Here is a 15194-nt window from a genome sequence, read left to right as displayed (position 1 = left end):
ATCCTGTAAATTTTTTTGGGTAAAACTAACTTGTGCTCTTAAGAAATATGTCAAGGAACCAAAGAAATAATAAAAAAAAATTGTATTGAAAAGATAAATGTTCGAACTTTCAAAACTTACAATTTTCAAAAAATAATTTTTATCTAAGCTTTTTAACTTGTAGCTTAAGACGCAAGTTAACATTTTTATAATAAGTTTAAGGTGAAGGGATAATGCACATTTCAAGACAAAGATGATTTTAAGATTCAAAGAACACTTAAAAAACATTTTTACATTTATCTTTCTAAAAAAAAACACCAACAAAACTCCAACTTCAAGTTCAAGACCTATCCTTTTGCCACATGGGAAAATTCTTATATAGTCACAAACACAAATTCAAATCATTTAGGCGCACACACAACAATGCACATTAACCAATATTTTCAATTATAATAACAATCGATTGATTTTTTTTCCTTCTCTTTTTACTTATTCCCTCCGCCCTTGTATGTAAGTTCCCTTTACTTTTTCCATTTTCTTAAGAAAAGTTGTTAGTGTAATTATCTATTTTATGTGTTAATATTATCAAATTGTCCTTTATTTGTATGTGTACTAAATTTGATTTTTCATATTTCAAGACAAGTTATAATATTAATTAGGGGTATGTTTTATGTGTTAATATTACCAAATTGTCCTTTATTTGTATGTGTACTAAATTTGACTTTTCATATTTCAAGACAAGTTATAATATTAATTAGGAGTATGTTTAGAAAAAAAAATAATAATAAATGCATTTAGTAATTTGAAAAGAGTTTACATTTAGGAACAAAAGTAAAGTCAAATAAATGCTTATAACTAGGGATTGATGGAGTATTTCCATATGTATGTATACCTAAACGAATTATACATGTGGTTGTGACCATAGAAGAATTGCTCTTGCCCACGTGACATAACTCTTTAAAGATTCACATATATCCTTTAAGGGCTGACCAATGACCATTTTACTTTATTCACTTTTGGGTTGGGTCCCCTTCTTTTATTAATTATTTTAGCATGTATTTAATTTATTTTTATACGTTGAATGAAAAATTTGTAATTTATAGTAATGAAGAAAAAAAGTTCAAGTTTAATTTGAGGTTGTTGGTGTAATTGTTGTCACTTCATCTGCTGGCTGCCGGCCTCGGTGAAGATGTACAAAATTATAGACCCACTTGCCAAGAATTAAATTGCTCTCTTCCCTTTGAATTATCTTATTCTTGATGCTATGCTTTAATTTAATCAACCATGAAGCTTATTTTTCTAAACAATGTTAAAGCTCGGAGAATTTTTAATTTGGGCATTTTATACAAAACTTGTGACCAGAGCAAATAGGCTTTAAAAAAAGCAGTGCAACACTTTTGTTAGTTTATCTTTACTGGCGTGACTGTCTTAAATCCAAATTATTAACGTGTCCATTGCATAATATTTGTTCTTCTTGACACCCACATAGGAATATCTGTTGGAACACTAGTTAATTCTAGTGAAGAAAATTGAAAAGAAAAACACTATGAAAAAATTAGTGTGTGAGTGTGACTTAAAAATGTCCCACATTGAAGGGTCACCCCAACTAGTAAGTGTTTATATATGGGAAAAGTGATCTCCAAGGGTGTGCCCTTGGGGTACCCAATTTTGTGAACGGGTGAACGCTTAAAAAAAAATTGATATATATTTTTTTGTCACTTGAAAATGTTAAATTAATTAATTAATTAATTTAATCATTATCCGTAAGCGCTACGCGTAACAAATAAATTTGTTACGATCCGACCCGATCCAAAAGCATATCCAGAAACTTCCGGATATATCCAATTAAGAAACAAAACGTGTTTGCTTAAGGATTAAGCAGACTTAATCCCCAAGTCACTCGTTTTTTGTTACAAACTCTCCCTATAAAAGGAGAGCTCGCCCCATTTGATTCTTTACACCGAAAATTCACAGTCGATGCTTCCTGTGTTTTTTCCTCTCTTCTCCCTCCGACTTGTTTTTAACAAGTTTCTTCTGCTTCTACTCCTTTCTGTCCCTTCGGTATTAAGAGTGTTCTTAAGATCATAGTCCCTTGGTCTTAAGTTCATAGTCCCTTCGATAATATATGATTCTTCGGAATATAGAGTACTATTAAGATCATATTAAAGAATGATCTTAACAGTATATATATTATTTTAATAATTTTAAGGAGAAATGGTGGTATCACCATATTTGAGTGGTCGTAGTGCCATATCCATGTTTTGGAGAAATTAGAATGGTGGAAACACCATATTTGAGTGGTCTCAGCACCATAATAGAATGGTAATAATACCATATTAATTTGAACGGTTTCGAATAGAGCGGTTACGTACCGTATCGAGTGGCTTCGATCAAACGATTGAGCCATATTTTGAGGGTGTAATTCTCGAACGATTTTTCTACAGTGCAGTAGTTAATCGAACAGTTGTAGCTGGGCTTGTTTTATCCTGGAGGCGGCGTGGTTGATAGTCTACCTTGCACAACTTTGGGTAGTGCCACGAAACGTCTTAAAGAGAGCGACCTGGTCGTGACTCAACCTAGTAACAACTTCGGTAGATGATAGAATTTGGAAATTCAAATTTAACAGTTTGGAAATCCAAAAACAACAATTTTAAGACGTTTCGATCTGCTATGTCTACCGAAGAAGTTACATATTGAGGTTAAGTTGTCCCTAGATACATTAATGATAAATCAAGCTATAGATTTACATCTTTCGAATGAAACGATGAAAACAATAATTTGTTACAAAACAAATTATTAGTTACTAAAAAAATTTGTTTGATAAAAACAATAATTTGTTACAAAACAAATTATTTGTTACAGAACCAAACAAGTTTAGTTTGTTACAAAACATAAAAAATTGTTTGGAGCGGAAAATAAAATAATGCAAGGTTGTTATTTTTTTATGGTGAATTCTAAAAGTGTTTTGTTTTCTTTTAAACATTGATATCACGTACTGGTTTTCAAATCTTTAACAAGAATTGATAAACATATGCATCGATCGTTTTACATAATCCAAACTTGTAAATATGCAATAAGGAAAATAAATGGAATTGTGAAATTCTATTTATGTTTAAGAAAGAATCTGAATTTCAGATTTCTATTGAATAAGACTGAGTTGACTCAGACTTAAAGAGAGACTTGTGTACCATGCACTCTTGTGGAAAAAGATTGCACTTTGATGGTATGTTAAAAATTAAATTCTCCTTCTATGTTATTAGTTGTGTGATTTTAAATATTTGACATATCAAAATTGATCACGAACAAGTGTTTAATTTTAAACTTGAGTAACTTGGACTTAATTCCAAAGTTATATAATTAAACAATTTTATTTATTGCAGTCAAGATATATGAACCAAAAGTTCATATAAATCAGAATTTAGAGAATTGAATCTCTAAACATAATAAATTATGATATGTGTTAATTTGATGACACATAAATTAGAAATGATAAAATGATATTTTTATCATATTTATTGATGACTGTGAATTTTGGAAAATAAAATTGATGTGCTTGAATGTTCAATTTTTATAACGAAAATTGAAATTTATAGAGTACCCAAGTCTAAGAACAAAAATTCTAATTAAGAAATTTTTGAAGAAAAGACAATCCAACTTGTCTTATTTTTTGAACTTGGGATTGTCTGGACTATATTTAGATCCTGGACCCCAAGAGAGTTGAACTCACTAGTAGAGCCTATGAATATGTATTCATCGGGTATGCAATAAATAACGAAACATATAGGTTTTATGACCTAAATGTTAAAGTGATCATAGAATTTAAAAGATGCCGAATTCTATGTAAATATTTACCCCTTTAACTAAAGAATAGTGGGGGCACTAGTGGGGGCTCTAATGGGAGCACGACATTAGTGGGGGCAAAATAAATTTCCCTTTAAAAATTAAGAACTAGTGGGGGCACTATATCTAATCACATTCATGTAATTAGAAATAGTTATGAAAACATCATACAAGATGTTATAGAACCTCAAGGAGGTAAGAAAGCTAAAATTGCTAAAGAGTATGAACTTGGTTTATACATTGGAAGAAGATTCATTAAGCCTTAAAGAAGTTATATCCTCATTGGATGCATAATCATGGCAAAAGCAATAAACGATGAAATGAATTTTCTAGAGTCTAACAAAACATGACACTTGGTTGACTTGTCTCATAGTTGCAAAACCAATCGGTTGTATTTGGATTTTGAAAAAAAAAAAGAACTAAAACCTGATGGTACGGTTGATGAATACAAGGCTTTCCTTGTAGTCAAAGGTTTTAAACAAAGAGAAAAATATAGACTTCTTCGACATTTATTCACCAGTCACGAAAATCATATCCATAAGAGTACTAGTCCCTTTAGCCGCCGTTTATAACTCGATAGTACTTCAAATGGATGTGAAAGTTGTCTTTTTATGGTGAACTAGAAGAACAAGTCTATATGAAACAACCTGAAAATTTTTGCAATTCATGGACAAGAAAACAAGGTCTGTAAGTTAGATAATTATTTGAATGGTCTAAAATAAACTCCTGAGGAATGGCATGAAAAATTTGACATTCTTATGTTATCGAATGAGTATAAAGTGAATGGAAGTGACAAATAATATTTGCACGATCATATGTCTCTATGAAGACAACTTGCTCATATTGGATTTAAAGATTCATGTTATGAAATATGTGAAATCATTGTTTATCAACAACATTGATAAGAAAGACCTAGACAAAAAAAAAAATTGAAGTAATTCTTGGTTTCAAGATTACTAGATCAGAAAAGATAACTTTTTTGATAAATCTCACAAAGTTGAGAAGATCTTAAGGAAATGTAATTATTTCACCGTAAACTTGCAATCACATATTATGATCCAAGTGTAAGAACACTTGAGATGGAGCTAGAAAAAAGAATATACGAGCATCATTGGCAGCACTTAGCTATGCCACTGAATGTATTAGATCCGACATTGTCGATGTCGTGAAACTCTTGTGCAAGTTTACTAGTAGACGGATGGAAAGCATTGCCATGCTATAGAAAGAGTCATGAGAAGACTATGACTCTAAGATTACTTCACTAGGAGTAACATATTGTACTTAAATGGTACAAGATATAAAATAGAACATCTTTCAGATGAATATTTAGCAACTAGTGTTTGCACATTGAGCATCACTAGAGGAGTTGTTTGTTAAAACAAATGATATTGACTCAGTCCACTATGGAATGAATCTGAGAAGAGAACACTAGAGAAAACTAGTGAAGAAGCAAGTTGGCTAAGATTCTTGCTAGCTGAAATCCCTTCATGGGAGAAACCGTTACCGGCTGTGTTAATTCATTGTGATAGTACCGCGGCTATTACAAAGATTAAGAATCGTTATTACAATGGTAAGAGACGACAGATAAGGCGAAAACATAGCACGATTAGAGAGTGTATCTCTAAATGGAGCGGTTAGAGTTGATTTTGTACGTACGAATGAAAACTTAGCTGATCCTTTGACGAAAGGACTTAATAGAGAGAAAGTCCAAGAAACATCCAGTAGGATGGGACTAATGCCTATAGCCCACAAGTGATGGTAACCCGACCTAAATGACTGGAGATCCCAAGAAATAGGTTCAATGGGTAAAAACAAGTCATGAAGTGGTAGAACATGCTATGAGATAAAGAATATAGAAAGCATGATCCTGCAGCGAAAGAAGGATGAGGTAATAGTAACTCTTAATGAGATCTATACTCTATGTTGAGTGGGGTACACAACTACAGGAGTACTCTTGATAGACTCACCTATACGAATGTGGAACTTAGGCCGATCCTATGGAATTTCGAGGCAGAATTCCTAGAGCATTCGTTAAAACCGGGATACACGTGCAGGGCCTTAAAACGCACGGGCTTTTAGAATACACCTATGAAAAGGTTTGTGTGTGGATTCTATGTCTGAGATAGAGTTCAATGCTGTAAGCAACTCTTGTTAAATCAGAATATCTTCCACTATGCTAAGGTTCAAGTTGTTGGCGACACCTTTGTATATTAGCAAATCTTATGGAAACGTTTTACGTTATTTCTCGAAACCATTTTGAAGTCAAGTGGGGGATTGTTGGAACACTAGTTAATTCTAGTGAAGAAAATTGGAAAGAAAAACACTATGAAAAAACTAGTGTGTGGGTGTGACTTAAAAATGTCCCACATTGAAGGGTCACCCCAACTAGTAAGTGTTTATATATGGGAAAAGTGATCTCCAAGGGTGTGCCCTTGGGGTACCCAATTTTGTGAACGGGTGAACGCTTAAAAAAAAATTGATATATATTTTTTTGTCACTTGAAAATGTTAAATTAATTAATTAATTAATTTAATCATTATCCGTAAGCGCTACGCGTAACAAATAAATTTGTTACGATCCGACCCGATCCAAAAGCATATCCAGAAACTTCCGGATATATCCAATTAAGAAACAAAACGCGTTTGCTTAAGGATTAAGCAGACTTAATCCCCAAGTCACTCGTTTTTTGTTACAAACTCTCCCTATAAAAGGAGAGCTCGCCCCATTTGATTCTTTACACCGAAAATTCGCAGTCGATGCTTCCTGTGTTTTTTCCTCTCTCCTCCCTCCGACTTGTTTTTAACAAGTTTCTTCTGCTTCTACTCCTTTCTGTCCCTTCGGTATTAAGAGTGTTCTTAAGATCATAGTCCCTTGGTCTTAAGTTCATAGTCCCTTCGATAATATATGATTCTTCGGAATATAGAGTACTATTAAGATCATATTAAAGAATGATCTTAACAGTATATATATTATTTTAATAATTTTAAGGAGAAATGGTGGTATCACCATATTTGAGTGGTCGTAGTGCCATATCCATGTTTTGGAGAAATTAGAATGGTGGAAACACCATATTTGAGTGGTCTCAGCACCATAATAGAATGGTAATAATACCATATTAATTTGAACGGTTTCGAATAGAGCGGTTACGTACCGTATCGAGTGGCTTCGATCAAACGATTGAGCCATATTTTGAGGGTGTAATTCTCGAACGATTTTTCTACAGTGCAGTAGTTAATCGAACAGTTGTAGCTGAGCTTGTTTTATCCTGGAGGCGGCGTGGTTGATAGTCTACCTTGCACAACTTTGGGTAGTGCCACGAAACGTCTTAAAGAGAGCGACCTGGTCGTGACTCAACCTAGTAACAACTTCGGTAGATGATAGAATTTGAAAATTCAAATTTAAGAGTTTCGAAATCCAAAAACAACAATATCCAAAAGCAATCATTGTAATGCAACAATCAAACATTATTTAACGGAGGAAAATAGTTGAGGCTCTCTATTCATTATTTATATTCAATAGTGGGCAATACAAGCAGTGTACTGTACCACAGCACCTGGTACAATTAACCTTTTTCAGCAAAAATAAATAAATAAACTCAATTAACCTAAATTTTGTTTGAGAAAACGAAACCCCTCGCATGTCTAACAAAAACCAAAATTTAGTGAATCATGAGAATAGAAACTCTCTGCTAACCAACAAATATCATCAATATTACATAGTGCGTATCGTAAATTCATAAAAACTTTATTTTCTGTCAATGAATTAATGAGAATAAAAACGTCATGCTAATTTGTTTGGAAAGAAGGGTCTAAAATCGTACTTAAAAGTAGAAGTTTCGTTATTTGGTCATGGAATCTCAAAGTCAAAAGTACTTGTGAGAGGAGGGTTGTACGCTTGCACTTGTGACTCACTGAGTTGTGCGTATGAGAATTGAGAGGTTGGTTTCTAGCTAAAACTTGATGATGGGAGTGTTTGTTGCCGTGTTATTCCTTTTCCAGTTTCAAAAGGTAAATATTTTTTTATATATAGTTTTAATAAGGATTAATTAAGTAAATGATCTATATAAATATTTATAATTTTATTTTTAGTCCTTATAAAATAAAATCGTACTTCTTAGTACCTGTAATTCCGTCAGCATTTTTAGTCTTTGAAAAAAATTTCATCATCATTTTTAGTCCATGTAAAAATTTTCTAATCAACATTTTTAGTCCTTAAATGTGATTTTATTTTATAGGGATTAAAAACAAAATTCTATAAATATTTATAGAAACCATTTAATTGATTAACCCTAATTTCTAATTTAATATAATAATAGGTTATGATCCCTTGTTTAGGCATAATGGAATAACAAACTTTTTTTCTCTCTCTTCTTTTTTGGGTACAAAGGGGCAAAAGCCTTAAAAAACTTACAAAACCATTAAGAGAGGTAAGGAGACAATTCGAAAATTTAAAACATAAGAAACCTCGTGTCCTATGTAAATCTACATAGTTCACATCTTTCATAGAATCAATATTGGCTACACATCAACACATTATTTGTTTTCCTATAAACTTGCATAAATCTAAAATTCTAATTTAGAGAAAGCAAATGATACTATGAACATGATTCTCTTCCCATACAACTTCCAATTTTGCCATTGTTGATACTATGCACAACCACCTTCGAGTTTACTTGTACAATCAAATTTGGGATACATTTATTCTCAATCATACTCAAACCTTTATACACTCCACACATTTCTATCATATAAGCCGTAGTCTACCCTGCATTTTTAGCAAATCCATAAATCCAAACACCATTATTATCCCTAATCAATCCTCCACATCTTGACCTTTGTTGCCGGTGATTGCTCATCCAACTTCCCTAAAATCACTTTTGTTGTATTTCTTTGAACCAATAAACTTTTGTTTGAAATAACTAAAATATATTATTAAGGAGAGATAAATATAAAAATATATCTCTATTTTAAAACAGTAGCTACATTCATATTGAAGTCGTTGCCTTAAAGGATACTTACTATATATGTAGTGATAAAAAAACATTTTTCATGCTTATTTTTCAAACGGATTTTAGGATGGGAGCTCTATTAAATTTCTCACCAGCGGAGCAAAGAAAATAAATTGTCAGATTTAATCAATGATTGAGATTCATTAAAAATAGAAGTAAGAATATTTTTTTGGAGAAATAGAAGTAAGAATATTTACTTATTATCACACAATTTTTCTCCTATCATCATCATCATCACCACAAACACACAAGTGCAAATTATACATCAGATTGAGAAACATCAAGATCATCAATTTGTCTAACATTCATCATCATCCATAGGAGTTGTCCACCTATTTTCCATAGTTAACCCATATTTCTAGTTGGGGAACGGTATATGTGACTTCTATTAGAAATATAAAAGTCAGTTACTTGTTAGTTAGAAGTTAATTGGTTTAATTGGCAATAAAAAACCTTAAATGTATTATTTGATGTAACCATTCTCTCATAATCAATACTAGCATGGACACCCGTGCCAAGCACGAGCTAGAATGTCGTTATATTTGATGGAGGGAATATTGTGATGTATCAGGTGTTACTTAAAATTTTAGATGGAGTTTTGGTCGTATCATTATCACTTGTGTGGTTTCTCTTTATCCAAATTGTCGATCTACATCAACGTAGGCTCCCACAGAAAGCCCAACGGTGGTATCACATCCGAGTTCGACGTTGTGGGGGATCGAGAGTTGTTCTTGGTGGTGGACTACAGACACAAAGATCCTAACACTTAATGGAGAGATGTTAATGTCTCAAGTGTGAGTTAAAATTCCGTATTGTATGCAAGAGTAGATGTGAGAAACATATAAGTGAAATGACTCATATACATAATGCCTTAAGACTTTGAAAGAAGATAGGATGTGAATCTCACTTCTGTGATTGATCTTAGCTTAATGTGATAATACAATCCATTGTAGGATCCTAGCCTAATGTGATGATTTGTTTCGTTATTTTTTTAGTGTCATTTGTTTAATTTTTCATCTTAAATTTTAGTTTTTGAATGTGATTAGCTTTCATGCAAAAAAAAATAAATAAATAACCTTTGTCATTTCAAATTCCTTCACTTATGGTATTTCATGGGATCTTGCAATGGAAAAATGTATATGTATGATGAGTTGGCAAAATACATATTCGTTAGACATTTTAAATAGATGTACATATTTTCAATAAATCTAATATTTTGGTAACATAATTACCCAGTAATATTCAACTTCTTCAACAAATCCATAAAATCACCAGCAATTCATTATGTTTCCTATGCTCTCACGAATAAAACACACACTCCTTATTTTTTCTCTCTTTTCATTTCTATAAAGTTCAAATTCATTTTTAATCTTCTTTTCTTTTATAATTTACTTTATCTCTTCTCATGAAAGAAAGGAACAAACACCCCTCTATGAAACTGCCGCCAACCCGCTTTTTTTTACCATGTCGTGTCTCTGACCTTATGTGATATCTCACCAGATCACATACATAATAGTCTCACACTTAAGGGAGAGATGTTTATGTTTCATATGTGAGTTAAACTTGTGTGCAATAATATACATTGAGTAACATATAAGCAAGAAGAACAATATACCTAATGTCTTAAGATTTTACGCAAAGATGTGATGTCAATCTCACTTGTGGAGTTTCTCATAGTCAAATGTGATGGTCCAACCCATTGTAGACTCCCTCAGAACTCTAAACATTATAGTGAGTTAAACTTGTGTGCAATAATATACATTGAGTAACGTATAAGCGAGAAGAACAATATACTTAATGTCTTAAGATTTTCCACGAAGATGTGCTGTCAATATCACTTGTGGAGTTTCTCATAGTCAAATGTGATGGTCCAACCCATTGTAGACTCCCTCAGAACTCTAAACATTAATTTTTTTTTTTTTTTTTAGTTTTTGAATTTCATTTGTTTAACTTTTTATATCAAGTATAAGTTTTTGGATGTCATTTGCTTTCATACAATTTTTTTATCCAATCAATATTATATCAAATACCTCCATATTTGGTCTTTGGGTGAACGAACATGCGAATGGAAAAATACAAATGTGTTATGCTGAATTGAAAAAGTACATGATTATTAAACATTTTATAAAGACGTGGCGTTTTTTTAACCGAGTCTATTTTTTGGTGAAATATTTACTCTTAAATTTCCAACACTTTTTAACTGACCCATAAAATTGTTAGTAACTCGCTATATTTCCGATACTTCCATGGACAAAACACACACTATTTTTTTCCCTTATCATTTCTTTCATGTTCAAATTTCTTTTCATATTCTAATTTAATTGTTGCTAAATTTATTTCTCTCGATTCATGGAAGATGGGAACACAAACTCCCCTCCGCAAAAACACCATTAATCCATTTTTTTTAACCATGTTGTGCCTTCGTCTAACCTTATTTGACTATCAACAAATTACAGACGCATTGAGTCTCACACTTTAGAGATATATGTTCATGTGTAAATTGTGACTTAAAGTTCCACATTATTGGATGTCAAAGTAGACGTTGAGAAACATATAAGTAAGATGACCAATACACCTAATGCCTTAAGGTTTTGTATAATGAAGTGATGTCAATCACAATTGTGTGGTTTCACTTAGCCTAATGTGATAGTCCAACCTACTGTAGACACCCTTAGAACTCTCAACATTACGATAAACGGTTTCGTTAGTTTTGGGATGCCAATTATTTAATTTTTATATCAAATTTATGTTTTTGGGTGTTGTTCACTTTCATGCAATATTTTTTAGTCAATCTCTAAGATATTAAATTCCTTATCCTTTGATCTTTGGTGGAATTTAACCATAGATAAACACTTAAGTGTTATGCTGAGTTAACAAAATATGTGCTTAGTAAATTCTTTATATGTTGTTGCATTTTTTTACCCGAATCTAACTTTTTGGTAAATTAGTTTTTTTAACGCAATCTAACTTTTTGGTAAATTAATTACACAAAAATCTTCAACTCCTTCAACTTCTTATTTTTTTTAACCGGTATCAGTTCTCTCAATCTCAAATTTATTTTTCATCTTCTAATTTCTTTGATCTCTTCTCATGAAATAAAGGAACAAAAACACAATTTTAGTAAATTACCATTAATCTACCTTTTTGATCATGTTGTACATCGGTTTGACCTTATTTGGCCATGTCACGTAATTACGGACACAGATAATGTCACACTTGAGGGAGATATGTTATCGTGTAAAATAAGAGTTAAAGTTCTACAATGAAAGGAATAGTAGATATTGAATAAGATATAAGTGAGATGACTCACAAACGTGTGCCTAAATAATTTGGGAGAAATTGTGGTGTCGATATCATTTGTCTAGTTTCTTTTAGCCTAATGCAAAGATACAACCCAATGTAGGTTACACTTGCAGTCCCGAAATTATGATGATTTGTTTTGTTAGTTTTTGAATGTCATTTGTTTAATTTTTTTATGTTAAATATTATATTTTGGAAGTCGTTCGCTTTCATGCAATTTTTATTTGTCAAGGCGATAACTTTTATTTATTTAACCTATATTATTTTAAGTTCCTTCACTTTTAGTCTTTAGTGCGTTATGACAAAGGAAAAACGTTTATGTGTTATGCTGAGTTGAAAAATACATGTTTATTGTACATTTTAAATTGATGTGACATTTTTAATGAGTCTAATATTTTTGGTAGAATAATTACTCAGTAATATCCAACTCCTTCAACAAACTCATAAAACTACCCACAACTCACTCGTTTTCCTTGTCATTTCTTTCTAGTTCGAATAATTTTTCTAATTTAATTTCTCTCTTCTCATAAAATAAATGAGAAAAAAAAAACAAATCTCTATGAAACCACCACCAAGCCACCTTTTTTACCATGTTGTGCCTTTGGCCTTATTTGACTATTTCATCATATCATAGACATAGAGAGTCTCACGTTTAAGGGAGAAATGTTAATTTGTCATGTGTGAGTAAAAATTCTATATTGCCAGCAAGATTTGATATTTATGAACATATAAATGAGATGAGTAATATACATATTGTCTTAAGGTTTTGGATGAAGATGTGGGGTTTCTCATTTTGAAACACAATACCTTGGTATATGTTCCTCATCAATATTATTGGACATCCAACTTTAAATCTTAATTTGTGGTTTGAAATATGCAACTGTTAATATCATTCAAGAACTCAATTGAATACCATTTGCTTTGTAGATTTTTATTTTGGTCAGATTGACAAACCAAATCAAAGCTAATATTTTCCTTCTCGTTTTCTGGAAACAACGATAGAATAATATTGTTAAAGTGCTCAAATGGGTCCAAAGTTTGATCAAGTATCCCTCGCTCTTGATTTTTTTGGAGATCTATATATTTTCCAAATTATTTGGATAAACAAAGTCAATAAGGGAACACAATGAATAAGTTTGATCTAACCCACTTGCTTTGGCCTGTGACTACTTTTAAGGTCTCGTGTTTGATTCTCTTTGCTGCCTTCATATCAATTTTAAGGTCTCGTATTTTCTTTTCAAATCCATGTATCAATGCTTCATTGATTTTCAATGGAATATTGAAGGATGAACCGGTTGTACGAACACATGGAATTAACATGTAAGCTATGACCCTAGGAAAAAATGGTCAAATTGATAATAGATTAGAGCCTCGTAAGTATGTGGATAGCAGTTCAATTTCTGCCTCATGTGTATGGAAAATATTCGGCTGAGATGAGAGAACTCGTCTTATGTATCCCACAGGTTTTCCAACTAAGATTAGTCACTGCTAAGAGGTGATGTAAGCTTTATACCAATTTCATGATAACTCGAAAAAATATCAAATATAAAATTAGTTACCAAACTTAATTGATACATTTAATTAGTATATCTAATAAACATTAAAAATCAATATTTATTATTATTAATAATAATATAATAATAATAACAATAATAATATTTAAAAATTGATAATTTCAGCAAGCATTTATTTTGTATTATTTTCGACCAAAAATTTTCATCAATAAGTTAATCGATTGTTAGAGCATCCACAATGGACCTCTCGTTTTGGTTGCTTAAATGAGTCTCTATGGACATGTCACTTGCTCTTATAATTAATACTTAATAAGATTTAATCTTTCAAACTCTAGGAGTATATATGTTACCAGAATAACTCAAGGACTTTCTCTTAGTTCGTTCCTTTTATTTTTCTTTTGGTTTTCTTTACTTTTTATTTTCTTGTTATTTACTTTTTTCTTGGTTTGGTGTTTGCCCCTCAGCTTTTTGCTTAGTTTGATTGAGAAGGTTTTGGTCCATCCCCCAACTCCTTTTGTTCTTGTTTCCTTTTATTTATGCATTTATAAAGTGATGCAGCTGGTTCATAATTGAACCCCATTTAACTAAAAAAATAAAAAATCTCTCAAACTCAACACTTCAAAAAATATTAAATGGGTCTTAGTGATAAATAATTGTTGTGCATTTTATATTAAATGTGTAGTTTTTTAATAAATAATAGTTGTTTTCAATAAGAAGTTATTACTTTCAGTTGCTTTAACATGTGCAATATTGCACCTAAAAACCCATAGGTCTAGCCACTGTATATGTTCTACACCTAATTTTCTAGTTCTATCTAGTGGAGGTTCGGTTTAAAATTAACATAAAAAAAAATACACATTTGTTGGCTAGTGCCCCTTTTAAAATAGATATATTTTGATTAATGTGTCTATACACTCTTTACAACTTTGTTTGTATGAGAGGTAGTACAATACTTATATTGTTGAGTAGACGTGTTTTATTCAAAATATTGATTGTTATAATGATTTTTTTTTAAATTACCATTTACATGCTCTTCAAAGTCAAATGAGGTTTGGGTTTTATCATTTTTTAAAAGTGAAACGAACCAAACTGAATCGATAGTGTACGGTTTGGTTCGACCAAAACTGCATTTAAATAAAAGAGGAATTCCCTCAAAAAAATAAAAGAGGAATTTTTTTTTTCTTCAAATGTTTGTATTTATTTAATACTGAAAATAAAATATATGAAATTCCGTGAGAACACATAATTCAGAAATAAAGTTGCAATAAAAATTTAGATTTTTTTTTTAGCAAAATTCAGAAATAATCATAGTGATAAAATTCAGAAAAACTTTTACAACGTAAGAATCTAGAATATGTCAAAAAAGAAACTTAAGAATCCAGAAGAGAAGCTGCAACAAAGAAAAATGAAACCCTAATTCAAAATTCTTATAATGTAACACTAATCCAAACAACACAAAGAAGAAAAATAAACAAAAGCCTTAAAAAGACTAAAATACACACTTATTACATATGATTCGTGGTATAATAGAAAAATTAATAGAAAAATAATGA

Source organism: Medicago sativa, chromosome 8 (assembly GCF_051527215.1).
Source record: "Medicago sativa cultivar Bolivia chromosome 8, Bolivia_mono, whole genome shotgun sequence".
In the NCBI taxonomy this organism is placed as follows: Eukaryota; Viridiplantae; Streptophyta; class Magnoliopsida; order Fabales; family Fabaceae; genus Medicago; species Medicago sativa.
This window is presented reverse-complemented; position numbering follows the sequence as displayed.